Source organism: Elgaria multicarinata, chromosome 5 (genome assembly GCF_023053635.1).
Source record: "Elgaria multicarinata webbii isolate HBS135686 ecotype San Diego chromosome 5, rElgMul1.1.pri, whole genome shotgun sequence".
Taxonomy (NCBI): domain Eukaryota; kingdom Metazoa; phylum Chordata; class Lepidosauria; order Squamata; family Anguidae; genus Elgaria; species Elgaria multicarinata.
The window spans coordinates 68,523,056-68,543,669 of record NC_086175.1 but is presented as its reverse complement, the minus strand read 5'-3'; the positions used below and the strand labels follow the sequence as shown (position 1 = coordinate 68,543,669).

The window sequence follows — 20,614 nt, the reverse complement described above, 5'->3', positions numbered from 1 at the left end:
CATTTTTCTGCCTCATTCTCTGGGCATTTTATATTTTATTTTGAATTTATTTTGGTGCTGATTTTGACCTTACCTAATCATTCCATTGCTCGGCAGCCTGCACTTCTTAATCTTAAAAAGCTCTATGGGAGGAATTACCTAATGATGACTTTTGCTTGGCTTTAATTGAAGGGAGGAAGCTGAGGCTTTGGGCTGTTAGAGTGATGATTACAAAATGAAGTACCCTGCACACAACTCATATGAATTCCTTTGGGGGGGGGGAAATCTCCCTTGAGCTTCGGTTCGAAAGTAATTTCTTTTTTATCAAATTGAATGAGAACATCTGAAAAAATGCAGAAGAAATTTTTGGCACAGCACTATTTGGGAGTATCTTTATGAAACTTGGTTATGAATTGCTGACATTCTTAATTTTGACTACCATGATGAAACAAACTGAAATATTACCTCTTCTACGCAACTATTAAAGGTCCAGGAGTCCTGTTGTCTTTTGCATCTAGCCACCCTAATATTCTGTACTATAATTGTACTATAACTTGGGTAGAACTGCAGTGTAACTTGGGTGTCCAAGTGCAAAAGGTGTAGCTTGTCATGCTCTCTTCTGGCCACCCTAATGGTAACTAAAATAACAACTGCTTTACACAGAAGAAAATAACCTGGTACTCCTAGGTTAGGAGTATACACAGTGCTATTTCAGCATTAGAAGTTTTATTTTAAAATAAATCTTTTCTACAAAGCAAAAGATGGTGGAAGATCCAGATGATTATTGAATTACCGAATGGTACTCAGATTAAAAAACAAACCTCTTTACTCTCTAAATAAAAGTAAATCGAAAGAAGTTTATAATTCTACATATTCCAAACCTAAATGGTTAATTGCACATATAAATTGTGTAATTTTGTTGTTAGCCTTTTCATTACTAATGATTATTCTGCCAGTACTTTTGATGCTTATTCATATAAAAGAAACTTAAATGTAACATTATTTAAAACAAATACATATTTACATAATGCCAGTAACTTGTCTATACAAAAATGTTTGAAAGATTTCCATAATGGAGCTACTAGTTTTAAAAATTCACAGATAAATTGTCCCCTTCCCCTGCCATGGGGACATTTCAGTATTGAAATAGAAAGCTATTAGTATTCTTACACAATTGTTGTTAATTATGTTGGTGATGTATCTCACATGTTTCTACAATACTTTGGGGGAAAATACCCTTATCCAGTGGGTTGACAATGAACTGTGGGTTGACAATGAACCTCATGGCTTTCTTGTCACATAAATTGACATGACAAAATTACCTGAAGGATAATCATAATGTTCACAAGAAATTGAATTTCAAAATCAGGTTTGGATTTGCAAATAGGTTGATAGCAAATACAGAATGAAAATGAAGTTGCAGCATGCCATCATACACTGTTTTTTTTTAAAAGAAGTTTTGATTGAATGAAATTTCAACTCAGATAACAAAAAACAATCTATTGGTATTTAGTCACTGCAAAAGAGCAAGGTTATAACCAAAAATAATTTTTTTGATGAAAAATTCACTCTAGTGGATGTGGGTACAGTGCAAAATATTACCATAAAATTTCAGAATTCCAACAATATAGTATTTTATGTAATTAATGAATATAGGTACCATCTCATCTGCTTCTAGGCTGTGAAAAGTTATACACATGGAACTCTTAAACATTACAATCTTTTGTCCACTATGCAAAAACTACTGTATCCAAACTGTGTAATCCCTCTGAATATGTATACAATAGTTTCTAGTCTTTATAATATGGAGTCTAAATGTAACTGAAATTAATAGCCCAAGCTACCAGCTATTTTATTATAGTCTTGATTTTATTGGTTTTATGTTCCTAAAATACAAATAAACACAACTAAATTATATAAACACAACTAAATTATAAAATATATAAACCTGCTGATAAAGTTTTTCAGATCTCCAAATGTTGGAAAGATTAGATTAAGGGACTGCATTAGTCAAGCCAGTTACTTCTGGAGATAACTCTATCTGGGGCTGTAATTCTAAACACATTTGCTAGGGGAAACCACAGCTATAATTCTATGCACTGTAACTTGGATGTAAGTCTCATGAAATCGAACGGATCTTACTTCTAACTAGGTTTTCATAGGATTGTGCAGTGTTCCATTGAGATCACTGGGATTTACTCTGAAATAAATGTGTTTAAATAGAGTGCTAGTCTTGCCTTCACTGTACTTCAAATTGCACTAAGATACCGATTCTAATTCTAAACACAATTCCTTTGATGTAGGTCACCTGGCGCTAGAACTTACTACCATGTAACAGTGCTATCCTATACATAATACCCACATAAGTCCCATTGAGTTCAATGGGCCTTTCTCCCAGGTACGTGTGAATAGGTTTGCAGCCAAAGTGGACTACTGAAGGCACCCTGCTCTTTGGAAGGGATTCGAATTGCACTTTCAAGTAAATAAGTTTTGATTTGGGTTGGGTGAAACAGTTTAAACAATCCCAGTACTTCCGTTCATCACCAATATATACATATAGATGTTTACCTCTGCTGTGCAACAGATTTGAGACCACAGTAAAGGAGGCAGGCAACGTGAGAGTGCACAGCTCAACTTCCTTTACCGCCCCCCACCCCGCCGCATCTCTCTCTCCCTCAGTGGGGGCAGTCGAAGTTTAACTGCCAATGTGTGCAGACGCGTGCGCGCGTTCCCAGTGGCGCGCGCCGTGGAGGGGAAAGGGGCTCAGCGTGCCGCGTGTGTGCGTTTCTGCCGCCGGCTACTCTCTCTGCAAGGCTGTGTGGGTGGGTGGTTAGCTGGCAGGGAGAGCTGAGTGGGTGGCTGGCTGGTTGGGAGGGGGCGCAGACAGGTGGGCTGGCCCGAGTGTTTCAGGCGAGCGTGGTCGGGGAGGAAAGGAAAAGGAAGGGGGCGGTGGGGAAAGGCAGAGTAGTCAGGTGACTGCTCTGTACCGTGTGTGTGTGTTGTGTGCCTCAGTCAGGTTGTGGTGCAGGCGGGCAGGCAGGCGGAGGGGGCGGACTGGCTGCGTGTAGGCAGGAGGCAGGCTGGCGAGAGGGCTACGCGCAGCAAGCGGCGCCAGAGGCGCCTGGAGATTTGGGCATGTGATAAAAAGGGAGAAGGCGGGGAGGGGAGAGGAGGAGGGAACAGGGGAGGGCACCGGCTATAGATGAGCCAGGACTTTGCTGGCTTTTGGGCGCTAGCGAGGGGAGCCGGCGGGAGAAACGTGTCTCGGAAAGAGCGCGCCGCCGGCCAGCCCGGGGAGGGAATAGCGGCGTGTGGAGCGTGAGGGGAAGAACGGCTCGCCCGCCCGCCCGGCCTCCCGCCGTCGCTCCCTGCCTCCCTCCCTAGGAATCCCAAGCGGCGAAGGAGCGGCACCCGCAGTGTGAGGCTCCCCCTGGCTGTTTGGAGCGGGCTGAGCCAGAGGAGGGGGGAAGCCCAAGAAGCTGCAAAGAGCAGCCGCCGCCGCTTCATCCTGCGGCACCAGGAGGCAGAGAGAGCGAGCGGGAGCGCGCCGGAGAAGAAGCCCATGTGCGCAGGTGGGCAACACCCGCTTCCACCGCATTGTCAGCCCCTGGTGGCTGCAGCCATGCATGGGGGGTGGGGTGGGGGAAACGGGACTCCGGCATCCGAGAGCCAATAGTGAGACCCGGGATGGGGTGTGCGTGTGTGTCTCCGATACGAGATGGAGCCGCTAACTTGCTGTCTTTCTCCTGCTGGATGGAATTGGAGAGCTGCGAGTGAGTGATTTAAGGGAAGGGGGGATTCAGTTTTGTTTCTCTCCCCCCACTTCCTGCTTCCACTGTCAGTCTGAAAATGCATATGCATATGACTGTAACCTATGGCTGTGTGTGTGTTGTGTGGCTAATAGCAACGTAGGTGGCACACACTGGTTTGCCTTTAGCTTGGATAGCTTGTGCTCCGTCTTTGCATGGGGATTTGAGCTCAGAAAAGAGTGAAAGGGGCATGTGTGCATCTTGACAAGTGGCTTGGCATCAGTGGGCAGGAAGGCTTGCCATGTGCAGAACACAGTATTTCTGGAGTAGTAATTTCAAGGGAGGAGGAGACTAGTATATTGCTGTAACGACTGTGCAAGGTACAATGAAGCACTGTAGTCTGGTATTAGGTAAAATTGCCACTGTCAACATGTGCTCAGGTTTTCGGTTAAAGGCATCTCTTATAACTTAAGTTTTATTAGTGTAATAGTTTTGATAGCCATGTAGTAGCATAGTGTTGCATGTGTAAAAACTCTTTATGATAGATGGTTTGCCGTGTTTTTCTTGCTAGCAGCATATCAGAATTTCAAGAGTATTATACGTTCAATTATCTTATTTCTCTGGCAAGGGATCACTGATGAGAGTGATTGGTTGAGGTTGGTGTGTTAAACTGACTGCATAAAACAAGCGGATTCTAGCAAAGAAATAATATTTAGAAAACCAGAAATATAATACGTATCTATTACAATAAAAAATAAATGGAGAAAACTTCTTTAATAGGAGGAGGATAGACTTGATCCCAATCCTTTACACAACTCATTGAGTTCAATGGATGTTTCTTCTGAGTAGACCTGAATAGGATTGCACTGTTGGACACAGTTTGTCATATGGAAATCTCTTTGTTCATATTAGAGTACATGGTTTAGGTACTAGCTTCCCAAAATGTATACCTGTAGTCTTTATGGAATAACCATATCATTTGAAATGGATACCTTTGATGGGTTTTCTTAATTTAATACTAATTTGGAATGTTTTGCTTACTTGTGAACATTATGATACTGGCCACTTGGAAGCTGTACATGATTGAACACTCAGGGAGCAAGTACAGCTTCCTTTTCCTAACCTTCACATAATCTGTTGTGTTAAAATGGAATTAAAATGTTAAGGCTGTGATCCTATACCCACTTTTCTGGGAGTAAGCCCTGTTGAACTCAGTGGGACTTACTTACAATTATGCAATGAAAGAAATTACGGACGTCTCTGTGCATAATATTGTTGGTGAGAATGCTTGAGACTCTTCAGTGCAATCTAGACTATAGTTTGGATGTGACAGTCAGCTACTAGATTTAATAGTTGCCTAATTTCTCCTATTTGACTATAGATGGCAGTATGGAAACCAAATACAAACACTGGCAGAAGTTATTTTTGCTCTCTATGAGAAAATGAAGAAAGTGTACACATGACTAGGCTCTGGAACTTGAGAAACCACAGGTATGTAAATTGATTAATCAAACTGCCTATAGTTCTCCCAGTATTTACTGTTTTCTGACAGTTGGCTATTTTTGAACAGTATTTAACTTAAAATATTAGTTGTATTTGAGCTAGTTTCAAAAGCCCAATACTACAGAAAAACATATGTACGTTAACGGTAGTTTAAAAGATTTGAAAAGGGGTGAAGAGTGGGGGATATATTTTGAAAGCTTTACTCTAAATGTTTTAAACAGCATTTTCCTTCGATATCACATTAAATGAGTCTAGGATTGTCTTCTGCTACAAAGTTATATATATATTCCAGTTCTGTTAAACATTTATTTCTGGTACAAATAAACTAATTACAGTTGGCAGCTTCCTCTTCAAGCGGTCTAACACCACAATCTGAAACACATTTACTTATATCCTGAGCCTCAGCCTGTTTAATTCAACAAATAAGTTGAATTAAAATCGATCGGAATTGCATCTATGTACGTTTGTTTAGAATAAGGGTGCTAGCTGGAGTAGTTTTGGTCATTTTATACTGTATTTTGTAATTGTGCTTTTAACATGTTGGTTGTTTTATTATGGTTTTAATTTTTGTGAACCGCCCAGAGAGCTTCGGCTATTGGGCGGTATAGAAATGTAATAAATAAATAAATAAAATTCTGTGGAATAAATTGCATATGTATTTCTTTGTACAGCCAAGGAAAGTCAGATGTTTTAGCAAGAAGATAAGGACAAAAATTATATTTGCTACAGCATCTATAAAGCACTCACTGGTGGTGTGTGCATATTTTAGTCTGGCAAGAGACAGGTGGGTCTCTGACCTCATGCTGGGACTCAGAGGCACCCGGAAAGCCGCAAGACATCTCACACTGGCTTTTACAAGCACTCAGGAGCAATGTTGTCAAGAATGAGCCATCACCCTTCTCCAGCCTCAGGATAAAGGAGGGGAGACTTTCCCTGACCTCATAGTAGGCTTTAGAAATACTTGGAAAGCAGCAAGAGTTGCTGCTGAGTGCTTCTGAAACTCAGCATGATATCGGGGCAAACTCTTGTCCTCTTCTAAGCTCAGGAGAAGAATGAGCACACTGACATTTCCTTGGGATTTGGAGGCACTTAGAAAGCAATATGCTTTCTTGCTGCTTCTAACGCTCAGTGTGACATCAAGGATGAGAGTTTGCCTGGCTCCTGACCCAGGGGGGAGGGGCAGAGTTGGTGTTGCTGCCCACAATTTTGATTTGCTGTCAAGACTGAAAATCTGTGAACTGTTGATCACTGCTTCACTGTAATCACTGTATCGGAATAGGGCAGCTGTAATATTAAATCTCACATTTTATATTCGTATGTCTGCTAATCATAAACAAAATTGCATGTTATTGTGCTAACAATACCAGTTATACACATTATAATCAGTTTTTATAATGAAAAATTATTGAACATTCTTAATAAAAGTGAGGTAATGTACAATAAGTTTAAAAAACTTTATCTAAAAAAGCAAATCCTCCCCCCTCTCCTTTTAAATGTTGGAATATGCTGCATACTAGAATAGTGAAAAATGTAGATATAAAATGAGAGTAATAACAATGCAGTCTCATTTGCTAATGTAGTTTTAATCATATAATATGGAAACGTTGAAGAGCTTTAACAAAACAGAATTCAAAGAAGTTTGCTAACCATCTTTGTGATAGATATGGTGGAAAAACCAGAACTTGACTGTTACTTCTTCTGTATGAGTACCTTTACTGTATATCATGCTAATGTCTTTTTTTAAAAAAAGTATGCTATTTATTGACCATATGCCAAAAGGAGTTTTAACCAATTTCTCCTTGGAGAGAGAAATGAACGAAGTAAAGTAAGAATAAAGATTATAAGTCTTATTCTTTAAATACCTTGAGGTATTCAAGCACATAAATACTTGTACCTCTGTCCTAAACATATTCACTTGTGTACTGAAAATCAATGAAATTTCCTTCCAAGTTAAATGTATCTAGGATTGGGGTGCTTAGTGTGGAACAACTGATATATAAAGTAAAGCCTGACTTTATATATCAGTTTGTAGCATCTGATCATATGACTTTAAAGGCTTAATGGATTAATTGTATTACTGGTAGGTGTACATCCGAATGAAAATATAACTTCATAGCTATACATGTGTAGATGTAGTAATATGTCTTCTTATTACAGTAAGCAGTCATAAAATATTAACAATAATGTCTAATGTAAGAGAACTCGTAGGCAGAGTGCTCTACTGAGGGTTCTTATTACAGAGACTTCACTATGCTACAAGTACCATTACTGTACGTTATGATGAATTGTCATAAATAATTTAAATAAACTGTCATCACATTCAGAGTGCTTGATCTCTGTCTTTTTATGGCTTCACAATGTAATTGGGAGAAAAAAATCCACCATTCAGCATGATTTCCCAGGTCTTTCTATAAGTTGGTAATAGTATACTACGTGAATGTCAAATCGGTGTATTGCATTATCAACAGTCTCAGAGAGAGCTTCCAGTGCAGTCCAGTTTCTTATCCCCGCCCCTGTTTTTGTTTGGGGCTCCACTTTCTGCAGTGCAGCCATCTCAGAAGCTTGCATTCCTCCTGTTTGAATGCTACACAACATGGATCCTTACATTCTTTTTTGTGTGAGTCAAACTACACAGATAGTGATCAAACACTGGATTCCAGCCAAAAGGCAGATGCTGATGGTTTTTTCTAACAGACAAACTCCAAGGATGGAGGAGAGCCTGTGAACACAGATAGCATCCTGAAACACTTACCTGCATTAGAAGATGTCATCGGAACAGTAAATACTTTCAGGCTTTAGCTGGCCTCCTGATTAGTCTTAGCTGACTAAATAAACATGGATCAGGCTTAATCAGTTGGCTTGGTAAAATAGGAAATCTTTGAGTTCAGTGGTAGAGCAAGAGCTTTGCATGCAGAAGGTCCCGGGTTCAATCCTTGGCATCTCCAGGTAGGTCTCAGAAAAACTACTGCCTGAGACCCAGGGAGCCACTACCAGTCAGTGTAGATAAGGAATGCACAATCTTTTCGGCACCAAGGGCTATATCGGGTATCTGTTGGGATGGCAGTGCACACACGCACACACACACTCAAATCCAACATAATGGTTGCATAAAACTTGTACACCACAGACTCACACAAATCCAGCTCCTGGACGCAGAGCATTTCAGAGTCTCCCACCTGCTTTGATCAGATAAAACCAACACTCCTTCCAGAAGCATTTGTTCTCAAGGCATCTAGGAATCCTGGCTCCTAGACCTTTTCCATCCTCTAACCCACTCTCTTGCTGAAGGATCCTGACATCCCTTACCCTTTTATTTGGAATTCTTTTGGGGAATCCAAGGAAAAAGGGGAAAACTCTCTAGGAATGGGTTCTATGATTCCTGCTATAGAAGCCCTTTTCGTAGTGCACCCTAAGAAGTAGGCAGCAGACTTTGAACATGGCTTCCTAGGATGCTTCAGGGATGCTCTAGGAATGAGGCTTTTTTTTGGCAGGAACCATAGAGCATCTTTCCTTTTCCCACCTGTTGTATTCCTGGGCTTGGGAGGGGAGGCACCTGCAGCTTGTGTTCTGCACTTTTTGCACTGCTGGTATAGATAGTACTGAGCTAGTCTGACTTGGTCAGCTCCACATGTTTCCTGAAAGTGCAAAGCACCAGAGTTTGTTCAGTAGTAATGAAAGGAAATCCCTGTTAAAGGAAAAGCTGAGATGAACACTATAATAGGTGTTGAACTCTATGTGGATTTGCTTTGGTGTGGATTGCAGTCCTATATCTTTACACACAGTTGCAAGGAGGTGAGAAATGGTGAAATAGTCATAGCAGAATATTAGTTGAAATATTGACATTGCTTTTAAGATGTGGTTAAGACAGGGAGATCACTGCAGACTTTGAAGACACAATGAAATATAAATTATTTACTGCATTTAATTTACGCTATAATCCCTATGTCTGTGGTCACAGCAGCAATATCTTGCTAGGATGTGAATGGCTATCCTTATCTCCTTGTAGTATATTCAAAATGCTACTGTATAACAACATTCCTACTAAAGGCTTCCTCAGGGACCAGGCAAGGTGGCAAGAGATTTGGAGTTGGAGCCATATTTAGTCTTACTTAAAATAGACTCATTAAAATTAGTGGAACATATTCATTGAAGTCCCACTGATTTCAATAGGTCTGTTCTAAATAAGACTAAGTCTGCCTCCAGCCCTTGGTGTCGTCTTCATTTTGTGTAAGCTATCTGACAAAAAAAAAGAGAGAGAGAGAGAGAGAGAGAGTGAGTTAATCTTTAAAACTGCAGTTTGGTGAATCAAAGGCTTCAAGATGGGGCCATCTATCCCTTGCAGTGCAACCTGCAAGGAAGGAAGTTATGGCAAAGGGAGAAGAGAGGGAAACTGCTTTGGCCGGGGTATAGGGCAAGCCAAGCTGGGAAATGAGTTGGGGATTCAAGATCTCATGTGAAGCAGGAAGAGAGGCCTACATTAGGCATTTCTCTCCTCTCCTCCTGGTGTAGGCAGGCAGTGCAGCAAGAGCTGGAGAAGACAGTGTGCACAACGCCTGCTTAGGCCTGATGAATATGACATCAGCAACACCAGGGAGCTGTTCCCAGGGCTCTGTTTCACTTGGTTGGAATGATGCCCAGATGAGTTTGGCCCAGGGCTAAGGTTCTGGTGGCCTTTGTATTTTTTAATTTCTTTTTAATAGAAATGTATTGCTTTGATAAGGTACTGTGACTTTAAATTGTTGTAAGCCTCCCTGAATAGAATAGGAGCTAGAAGGGTGGGATAGAGATGTCTATATAAATAAATAAAACAAATGGATGGGGCATGGAGGAAAGTCAGTCAGGAGATTGATAAGAGCGTTGATTGGATTATTTATATCTTAGCCAGACATACATAATATAGATGATTTGTATATGGGAAATGGAAGATAATTTCTCAGATTTATCTTTATGCTGCCCTGAGATCTTATTGATATAGGGCGAGATATAAATGTTTAAAATAAATAAATAAAATTTGGACATACATGTTTAACTTGTCAATTTGGAATGGCTAGTAGGGAGAAAAAGGTGTCAAGCAGAGATGACCCCTTCTCATGCTAGGTGTCCAGTGTAAAAGAGCCCCTTAGTTTAGGAAAAGTTGGGGCCAGGTGAATGCGAAGTTTAATTTCTACAAAACCATTATTTTTGTTAAGGAATGGGATTCCCCTTTGTTAAGATCTGGGACTGTTGGGAGCTGGGTTGTGCCAGGAGACAGGGATGGCTGGACAGCCTCCCAGTCTTGCTGTGCATCCAATTTTGGATTATGCAGCCTCTTCTCTCCTTGCTGGTCTTGAGTTAAGCCTTTCCTGTTTGTTTACACATTTCAATAAAATTGTGATCTAGTTAAAACTCTACTAGGTTTTTCTAATTTCTTTCCCTTCCCCATTTCACAGGTGATCCCTGCTTGTCTTGATCCAAAACAATCCCATTTGATTCCTGTATCTTTTCCTTTGGTTTGCTGCATTAAATTAGGCCCATGCAGTTCTATGAATGTTTTACACTTGGCATTTTTGCAGGAATAGCTCTTTTTTGACATTGTTCATTGTGGTTAACTGTGGCATTCAGGCAATGTTCCCACAGCTAGTGGCTAGCTAGTAACAGCTCGTGCTGAAAGTCATGTTTTGTGGAAAAGGAATTTGCCAACAAAATGTGTTCCCTTTAATGCAGTGAAAGGACTTCTAGAAGCCAGAAGGGATACTAGATAAAGGATTGGATCTAGATCTAATCATCCTTAGAATAGACACTTTGAAATCAATAGGACTTCAGTTAGTTGTGAATTGAATTCAGTGGGTCTACTCTAAGGATGAGTTCATCTGGATCCAACCCATGGATGATTGGCTCTCCTGCTTGATATTTCTCTGGTCATTGAGCACCGTTAATGTATAGGGCACTTAAAATATTCTGCCCTAGTAACATGTAAATAAGACATTCTAATGTACAAAATTGTTGGTTTTCAGGCTAAGCTGCTTTAGCAGCTGCACCCAGGTATGTTTGGTAGTGTTTTGGCTGGTAAATTACAAATGGGGGTTGAGTATGTCAAGGAAGATACAACCAGCATTAGTGGCATGCCTGGCTACCATACTTTTTAGTTGTTGATTTACTTGTAACATCACATCACTGGATGCCTCATAATTTGGAGTCATTAATGGAAAAACTGTGAATTATAGTAATCCCAATCATGGTACGTTATAAAGCTAAAGTCTGTCTTTACTTTGTGCCATACTAATGGCTGGTTCACATGACCAAACAGCCAGTGGTTAACAAAAGAAAGCTTCCACTTTCTGAAACAGCCCAGCTATGCCCTATTTCTGGGTTGTTGTTGTGACGTCCGGACGCAGCACTCTGGGTTGTTAAGGATTAAACAACTCAGAGTTTTACACATGGTTTGGTTTTGGATTAAAACTATGGGTTGTTTAACCTTAACAGCCCAAAGTGCCATGTTCCCACTTCTCAACAATAACCCAGGAATGTTCCTGGGTTGTTTCAGAATGTTGATTAAAAGCGGAAGTGATGAGTGGACAGGAAGCAATGTACTTGCTCACTCCCACACGACCATGTAAATTCCTGGGTTGTTTAACCCAGGAATTGGCATTACATGTGAACCGGATCTAAACATTCTACTAATCAGGCATAGTGTAACTATGCATGATAGGTTTTTTTTTACTCTTGTTTAAGTGTGTGCAGCCAAAATTAGATTGGGACCACAGCATGCTAGGAGGTGAGGTTTAAATCTTCCTGTTATACCCATTTCCCCCTGAAATTTCACCCCCTCCTCAGATGAATGATCATACAAAAATACAAATTCTTTAAAGGAGAAAAAGTGCTAGCAGTAGTGTCTACACTGAAAAAAAGAAACAGCTAGTCATTTAGAAAGTAAATAGAATAAACACAATGAAAAGAGGTATAAATAATTATATAGGGTTTTTTAAAGTATAAAAGTGTTTGCTTATCCTTCCCAAAAGCTGGCAACATATAAATAAAAGGAGTGAGAATGGAGGGAGAGTATTCGATTCAAATTCAGATACTGGGCGCTAATAATACTTGCAATGGTTCAATAAAGAGTGACTGAGATAAGGTTCCAAAATCCATATAGTGTAATATTTGTATTAGCCAATTCAAACATCACAAAAATGTGCAAGCATTCCAGATCTCTTCATCAGGCAAGATGTTACAAAAAGCAGGTTGGTGGCAGCAGGAATATGAGGAGGGGGCAAGACTGATTGGATGTTGTGGTCAGGATGTCTGCATAGTCAGAGTCTTACGATGATATGGACAAAGAGGGGTTTCTGACATTCAGATTGGGTTCTGCCAGGTTTTAGTGCTCCTAGGACCAGTGGGAAGAAGAAAGTGCCAAACAATTGTTGATCCTCCATTTTTCAAAATATAAAATCCAGCTGTTAACTCTAGACTTTCTTCATTTTGGGCAAACCAGACCGGTTCTTTAGCTAGCAGAAAACAGAAGCAGAGATTAACTAGGCAGTCCTTATATTAGCAAAGCTTGTGGCAAATTTAAAAGGTGTGCTAGGTTAAAAAAAATAGTCAACAGAAGTCAACTTGAGTATTTTTACCTAGTAATTTGAAGAGATGAACTCTCAAGAATGAATTCATAGCTTAGGTGGTATAAAATCATCTTCATCCAGTGTAGGTTCCCACTGTTGAACAGCTGAAATTGGTATTCTCCAAAGCATTAAAAACAACAAAGGCAGCCGTATTCTCTCAAAATACACATAGTGCAATACTAACCAGTTTGGCCAAGTTAAAAATTGCCCAAAAATAGTTGTGCGTGAGAGAGTGACCTAGTTTACACGATCAAAATAAGCCACTGTGGCTTATTTAAATCATAATCCATTATCACCACCCGGGCATGGCTTGTTGTGTCATACAGATCGAGGCAGCATGGCTTTTTGGAGTTGGAAACAACCCTCCAATAATCCATGGGCTGTTGTACAGTTATTGGAGGGTTGTTCCCCCCTCCAACAAGCCGTGCCGCTTGGGTTTGGATAACACAATAAGCTGCACCCGGGCAGTGATTATAGAAATCGTGCCCCACATGGCCGTGGTTTAAATAAGTGAGTGTGGTTTAAATAAGCCACTGTTGCTTATTTTGATTGTGCGAACTGTCCCAGTGGCTTGCCTAGAAGCATCTAGTGAGTTCATGGCAGAGGTGAGATTTGAATTGGGGGCTTCCTGATTTGAAGCTCAGTATCTTAGCCAATATGGTACACCAGCAAGTGTGGGTGGGCGGGCGGGAGGGGGACAGAAATCTCATGGAAGATTCTAGAATAGATTACAGAAATATTTGAAATTATATTGTCAGAGGGGAATAAACCCCAATATGGGTTCATATAGTATAGTGAAGGAAGTATACAACACGATAACGCATGATGGCTTAATTAACTCATCATAGCTTAATTAATCCATCATGGGTTATTGTGTCTTCTGAACCCAGTCACTGTATAAATATGCCGCCAAAAGAGGCAAAGGAAGTACTTCTCTAAAGCATCAAGTAGTACTATTTTTTTTAAAAAGGCAGGGACATAGAGCAAATGCAGTGATAGGAAACATCAAGTTCAGATACTAGATATTAATTCATCCAAAGCAGTGTGACATACAGTTGTATGAGGAGAAAAAAAACTTTGGGGTTTGGGAAGGTGGGAAGGGAGAGAACTTTTCTCAAATTGAATAAAAAAAAATGAAAGAAACTGAATAGCGGTAACAGCCTAGAAACTTTCTACAATAGACTGAGGATAGTGGAAGGAATTACAGTGCCCTACATCCCGGAAGCAGAATTCTAAAATGGCGGGAGTTTGTTAAAGAAATGAGAATAAAAAAGACTAATCCATCCTGAACAAATGCATATTCATAAGAAATGTAGAAAATACCAATGTGACAGTTCATTGAGATAGCTGGACACGATAAGCTGTGGGCCCTTTCTATACCTGCCTTTTCCCCCGGGATCATCCCTGTGCACAGGACATCCCGGGAGCAGGCAGGGACAATCCCTCCGTTATCCCAGTTTTACCCACAGTTTCGGGATGGTCCCCAGGACCGCGGGTGGCGTGGGCTTCTTCCCTCTTCCCCATGAGTACGGGGGGTCAGCAGAGGGAAGGAGCCAGGCTAGGGGGAGTCCAGGGACATCAAGGGGAGGAAGCGGGGTCAGGGCTTTTTTTAAAAAAACCTTACTTTGCGTAGGAGCACAAGTGCACTCCAGCTCCTGTTTGTTTTTTGTTTTTTTAAAGAATGGCAGGTGCGACGTCTCTCTTCCCTTCCAGGACGTCGTGCTTCTGTTTAGATGCCCAGGGATGATCCCAGAAGCAGGTAAGTCTGGGATCGGCCCTCTCCCTCCCCAAAGGCCCTTAGGTGTAGAAAGGGCCTTTGTGTGTTTAAAAAATGAGAGCCTTTTCGATTGCCAAACACATCATTAATTTTGAGAAGGCAGTTTAATGCACATGTGTCAGTAATGTTCAGCCCAATGTCTCTAGTGTAAGACATGATGACCTGTATAAGGCCATCGAGTCCAACCCCCTGCTCAACGCAGGAATCCACCTTAAAGCATCCCTGACAGATGACTGTCCAGCTGCATCTTGAATGCCTCTAGCGTGGGGGAGCCCACAACCTCCCTAGGTAACTGGTTCCATTGTTGTACTGCTTTAACAGTCAGGAAGTTTTTCCTGATGTCCAGCTGGAATCTGGCTTCCTGTAAGTTGAGCCCATTCGTTTTTGTCTTGCACTTTGGGATAATGGAGAAGAGATCCTGGCCCTCCTCTATGTGACAACCTTTCAAGTACTTGAAGAGTGCTATCATGTCTCATCTCCCCTTTTGTAGCTTTTGGAGTCAATTAAAAAAACCTGGACATAGAATATATTATTTTTAAATACAGGTAATAATGTATCATAAGAGAACAAACCTATATCCTAATGGAAGTCTGTGCAAGCTTATGGGGAATTATTTTTAGAACCGTCACAAGCAATTCAATTTGTAAATGCATTAAAAATAACATTAAAATCCTGACAAACATACCTCGGAGTAAGTCCCATTTAGTTGGATCCTGATTTAGGTGCAATTTCTTGTCCATGTCACTTTTGCATGTGTTCATTCATAAGTCTGTTCCATCCTATTTCTGTATTAATCTGCATTTAAAAAAAATGCATGAAAATTCACATTTAAGCATGTATTTAAATATGTATTTTCTCCCAAAAATGCTTTTCTAAATGCAAAATATGCAAAGTAAAACATTGTGTTGCATTTACTGAGCCAAGAACTGCATCTCAAAAGGTTGGTGCAAAGTACATTGTGAAACCTCCCTTGCCACTTTCTACTTTCCATAGTGGGCTTTTCCATAGGCATCAGGTTGGTTACCATGTTGGCCTTTGGTCTAATCCAGCAGGGTTCTTATGTTCACTTGCTTGCCTGATGTTTGATGATACTTAACCGATCAATTGACCAAGGTGTTTACCCAGTTACATGCCAATCCTAGAACTGTATGCCATAATTGCTGGGAGATACAAAAAGTTGCCAAGCAATAAAGAATATATGCATGTATTTAGCCTGCTGTGAATGAAGGATTGCTTAAACAGTGAAAATGAATGTCATCAGCAGGTTACATTAATTGTATGCAAGATGTTTCATAAAACAAGGGTGGCCAATCAGAAACCTGTGAGTGGGATCTGGCCCCTGGTGCAATTTTATCTGCATATTTTAATATTCAGCTTTTGTGTATGTTAAATACTTTTTTAATTCAGTATTTATGATTGATTGTATACTATGTACTGGAAACTGCCTTGGAGTTTTACCCTGAAAGATACCAAAAAACAACAATCTTTAATCAAATTAATTATTCAAAACTCACCTATAGTTTTAGTCAAAAGCCTCAAGTTATACATATCTATGCCATTCAAAGCGTTGTTGCGCACATGAATTTTGAACCTGAAGTGATTGCTAAGTACAAAAAATGACATATGATACATTAGTGCAAAATTAGGGTGCAATTGAACCACTATTGTATTTGACCTGCAGTAGTAGAGGAAAATCTTGTTACTTTGAAAAGTTGTATTGTTCAACTGGAGGAATGAAACTAATGTGTCATTTTCTTATGTTTTGTTAACCTGATCCTATGATCTCTTTCAGCTTTAGTCTTGTATTTCTTTATCAGTCCAAAGTTTGAAGTGTAATTAAACTGTGGAAGAAGCCCCTAGATAACCAGGGATTCTTTCTCACATTTCCTGCCAGCATTCCAAATGTATATATATATCTTTATTGCTTGTTAGCCAACTAGGCCATTCGCAAACAAATAAAATAGTAGCAAAATAACATATTAACATAATAACATAATAGCATGTCCATATACCATCTCGCCACAATCAGAAGAATAATACAAGCTAATAATATAAAACTGATATTAGGCTCAATTGCATTACCAGTACTGGCCCGCATGTGATCTCAGATTAGTAAAATTTGATCCTATATGGCAAACAAAAGCTTCCGTACCTCCAGCGCCCGCTGTACAAATTTTGCAGTCCTGAACGATATATAATGATCAGAGCCTAACAATAATATCTGAGTTACATTTTTAGGTGACATGTGGTTGAACCCGGGAATCAGGGGCACAAGGTATTGCTTCCTCAGCTCGACATGCACTGGACACTCAACTAGAAAGTGTGTCATGTCCTCAGTTTTGGGGCAGCCGGCTGGGCAGTCCGCTTTAGCGCGTGGATGGGTCCTGTAACACGCTTTCACCTCCATTAACTGGAGTGAATTTAACCTGCACCGGGTAAATAACCATCTCAACTCAGGTGAGGTAACAGAAGTTAAGTATAAAAGGGCTTTTCCCGGGGCAGTAATTATACTTTTGTATATCGTCTCAAGAAGACTGGATGATTGTGAAATACAATCATCATTGGCTGTCATCAAAGCGAGCCATTCAAATACAAATGTATATGCTTACATGGTCCTGGGATTTATGTTGTTTGTAAACAAATAGGGTGTGAGGTGTTTGGGAGCAATTAACAATCTTGGCATCTCTGTTTTGTATAACTCTGCTTTCAGTGGCGTGCTGAGCAACTAGAAGAAGAAAATGTTTGGCAATTCAACGCTCTTGCCTTCTGTTCTAGCGAATACTGTATCAGAATAAATTAATGTCCTATTTAATAGCAGTGAGGCTCACTTTGGCCAATCCTTTTGCATGAGTCTCATTGAAGTGAATGGGATATACTCAATAGCTATGGTAAGTAATGAGGTATCCTTCTACTGCAAGATGAACTGAACAGGAGCAGCGAAACTCCTTGAATTGATTATATGTAGAACTAAATTTGTAATGTTCTGTCTAAAGCTCTAAACACTGATTATGAGCCACCACTCTTGCCGTGAGTTCCTGCTTCAGCGAAGAGAAAGGCTAACAATCAAAGAGATCTACTTAGTGGGAGACTTCAAAAGGCGGCAAGTGGAAGGTCATCCCTGATCAGGGATAGAGACATATCCATACATTTTATAAGTGCCCTAGAAGACAAGAGATTTTCTATACCATCAACTCCTATCAGTCCCAGGCCGCATAGCCAGTGGTCAGGAATGCAGGGAGTTGTAGGTTGGATGGCACCATTGGAGAAAGCTGGTTTATATTCTTATCCTTTATGACCTTGAACAAAAAGTGAGTAGTCTTAAAGGCGGCCTCCCATTTTAACTCTAATTAACTGGAAGAAACTACACTCAAACCATTATTGGAGAGATGCCCATGTCTTCCAAGGCTAATTTCCTTCCCTTCTTTAAGCTGCAGGTCTCTTTCAGCGCCAGCTGAGGCTGGCCACGTAATGGCAGCAAACACTCTTACTCCTTGACCATTTTTGGGAGAAGGTGGAGGGCTATTTGAACTTTCCCACTAGGGATTGACTGACTGAGTTCAGACAACAGGATAGTCAATGGTTAATTACATAGTCCACCGTTGACTATTGTGTCGTTTGTCGAGAAAAAACCACACCACAATTTGCTGACTCTCCTCCTCACTCACCTTGTGCCCCTGTACCTCCTTACCTCCTCGCAGCTGTTACTAGTGACTTGGTTCCAGCAGTTACTGGGCTCTAGTGACAATGACCATGGTAGGGATAGAGGGAGGCATCTCTCTATTTCTTTCTCTTCCTCTGCTCCTGGTTCTTGGAATGGTGCTTGGAATATTTCAAGCACTAGAGTTCCAGTGCATCTTTCTCTTCCTCTCTCTCTCCCTGGGAAGTATAGTGTGGATTTCTAACAATGGCCAGTATGCAATACTGATGCTCTGCTCCCTTTGCTTCTGTTGCACTAGTGCAGGAGTGAGCAACATGTCGACAATGAGCTGCAGGTGACCCCTGCCATCTCCATTGTCCCCTGATTTTGGGGAAAACCATTAAAAAAACTGGAGGGGAAAATGGCTCCCTAGCATTTATGGCTCCATATTTTAGTTATTATTTTGTTTGTTTGTTTTACATGGTGGCCATGAGGAATGCAACAGGAACTGGCACTTACCCCAAAATGAGTGGAAATGCTCATTTCTTGAACAGGATAGATCAGCGGAGCAGAAAAGAGCTCTGCTGACCCGCCGCGTTCTGGAAATGAATGTTTTGGCTAATTTCCAAGTGCTGCAGGATCTACTAGCTCCCATTGCACTAATGTTGGGTCTTGCTAGCATGAGGAGAGCATTGGATACTGCCCAATATTCTCACAGTATTGCTTTGCAGTGAAAACAGAAAAATAGCCCCACGAAAAGCTGAATTCTGTGACTTGTATAAATTTAGCAAAGTTGCATATATTTAGTTACATTGTATAATTTTTACTCATATAATCATGGATAGGAGCAAAGAGTAGCTAGAGCACACGTTTTCATTTTTTTTTTTAAGAGGCTTCAGTGGAAAAGCTCTACTAATTAAAGGTCATTATGGATAATGTCACCATATGTGTTCTGTTGTAATGTCTGGGAAAGGGCCTAATGAAACAATGCCATATATTTGTCAAATTTCCTCACAGCCATCAATGAAAGTTTATGTGAAATATATGATCTTCCTCCAGGCAGCAATCCTTGCTTGGGCATGAATTGCACGCATCCTTGATAACCTATAGGACCCATACCATTCTCTGGATGAAAGCCGCAGGAAAAAACATAGTAGGAATATTATCATATCATATTTGAGGCCACACAGTTTCTCTGGGTTTTGGCAGCAGTCCTGGAAAAGTGGGGTTGAGGAAAGAAATGCAATGTAAACATTGTTCAAATCTTTCTTCATTTTCTACACTAAGGCGGCAATCCTACACAAACTTACCTGGGAGCAACTCCAATTGAACTTGAGGGGACTTACTTCTAAGTAGATTTGTATAAGATTGCATAGTAAAGCTCTTATCTGTCTGTCATACTCTAATAGACTGAATTCTTCCTACTCCCGGCTGTTTTTCTTCTTTGTATAAATAGTGAGCTTTAAGACATCTGCTTTGCTACTTTCCATCAGGTTTAAAAATTGCACACAATATACTTCAGATACAGATTTTTGTGTGTGTGTGATCTGTAAAGGCTCACATTATTAATAACTTGGTACAGCCTTCTTTTGAAATCAGAGTAATGAGAATGGCTTACTCACAACAAACAGTTGAAATATTTATTAGCGCAGTTGCTCATTAGAATTATCGTGTGTTGACCTTCTTTATCATATTCTATCTTCTGGTTCTGACCAACAAGCTTCGGCTAGTTTGCCAGCCTCAGTTGTTAATAGATATAGGCCCTTTCTACACCTAAGGGTTATTCCAGGAAAATGGATCACCCCCTGCCTGCTCCTGGGATCCCCTTTGTGTCATTTACATGCACAAGGATGATCCCGGGACCATCCCGGGGAAAAAAGCAGGTGTAGAAACGGCCATAGACTGGGTTCGGACATCACGATAACCCACGGTGGGTTAAATAAGCCATAATTGTTTATTTACTCCATTGTGGGTTATCATGTCATCTGTTGGGCATTTTTTAACGCAACCCGCTCTAACAATCCATTCTGGGTTATCGTGCCATCTGCAGAGTGGGTTATGTAACCCATCATGGGTTATTGTATCATGTGCCTGTCACAGTGGATTACTTTGGTCTCCTACAGAGTTGCTTGGCAAGAGCAGTCAAAACCACTACTGATGCTGTCAGTAGGCAGCAGACCTCTAGGCAGCAGATCTCTGTTTTCATGATTTGCCTAGCAACTAATTGTGTTCGCAGCCCAACCCCACCCTAACCCTACTCTGGGCAGTGCATTCTGCAGCCTCTTCAAGTGTCAAACACTACCTCTGTCAGAGGTAGCAGCTGCACAGGTTGCCATTTTGCCTCTTGTGCATCCCTATCAGGGGATGCTGTATA

General features: G+C 40.7%; 1 long non-coding RNA gene across 1 annotated transcript in view; it reads left to right on the top strand.

The window, feature by feature from the left end:
- The first annotated feature begins 3,294 nt into the window (after positions 1-3,294).
- Positions 3,295-20,614, top strand: part of LOC134398913 (uncharacterized) — an 85,805-nt gene continuing 68,485 nt past the window's right edge. Inside the window, exons 1-2 of the long non-coding RNA XR_010025464.1 lie at positions 3,295-3,551; positions 5,110-5,219. This is a non-coding gene — a long non-coding RNA (uncharacterized LOC134398913). The remainder of the gene's footprint in view (positions 3,552-5,109; positions 5,220-20,614) is intronic.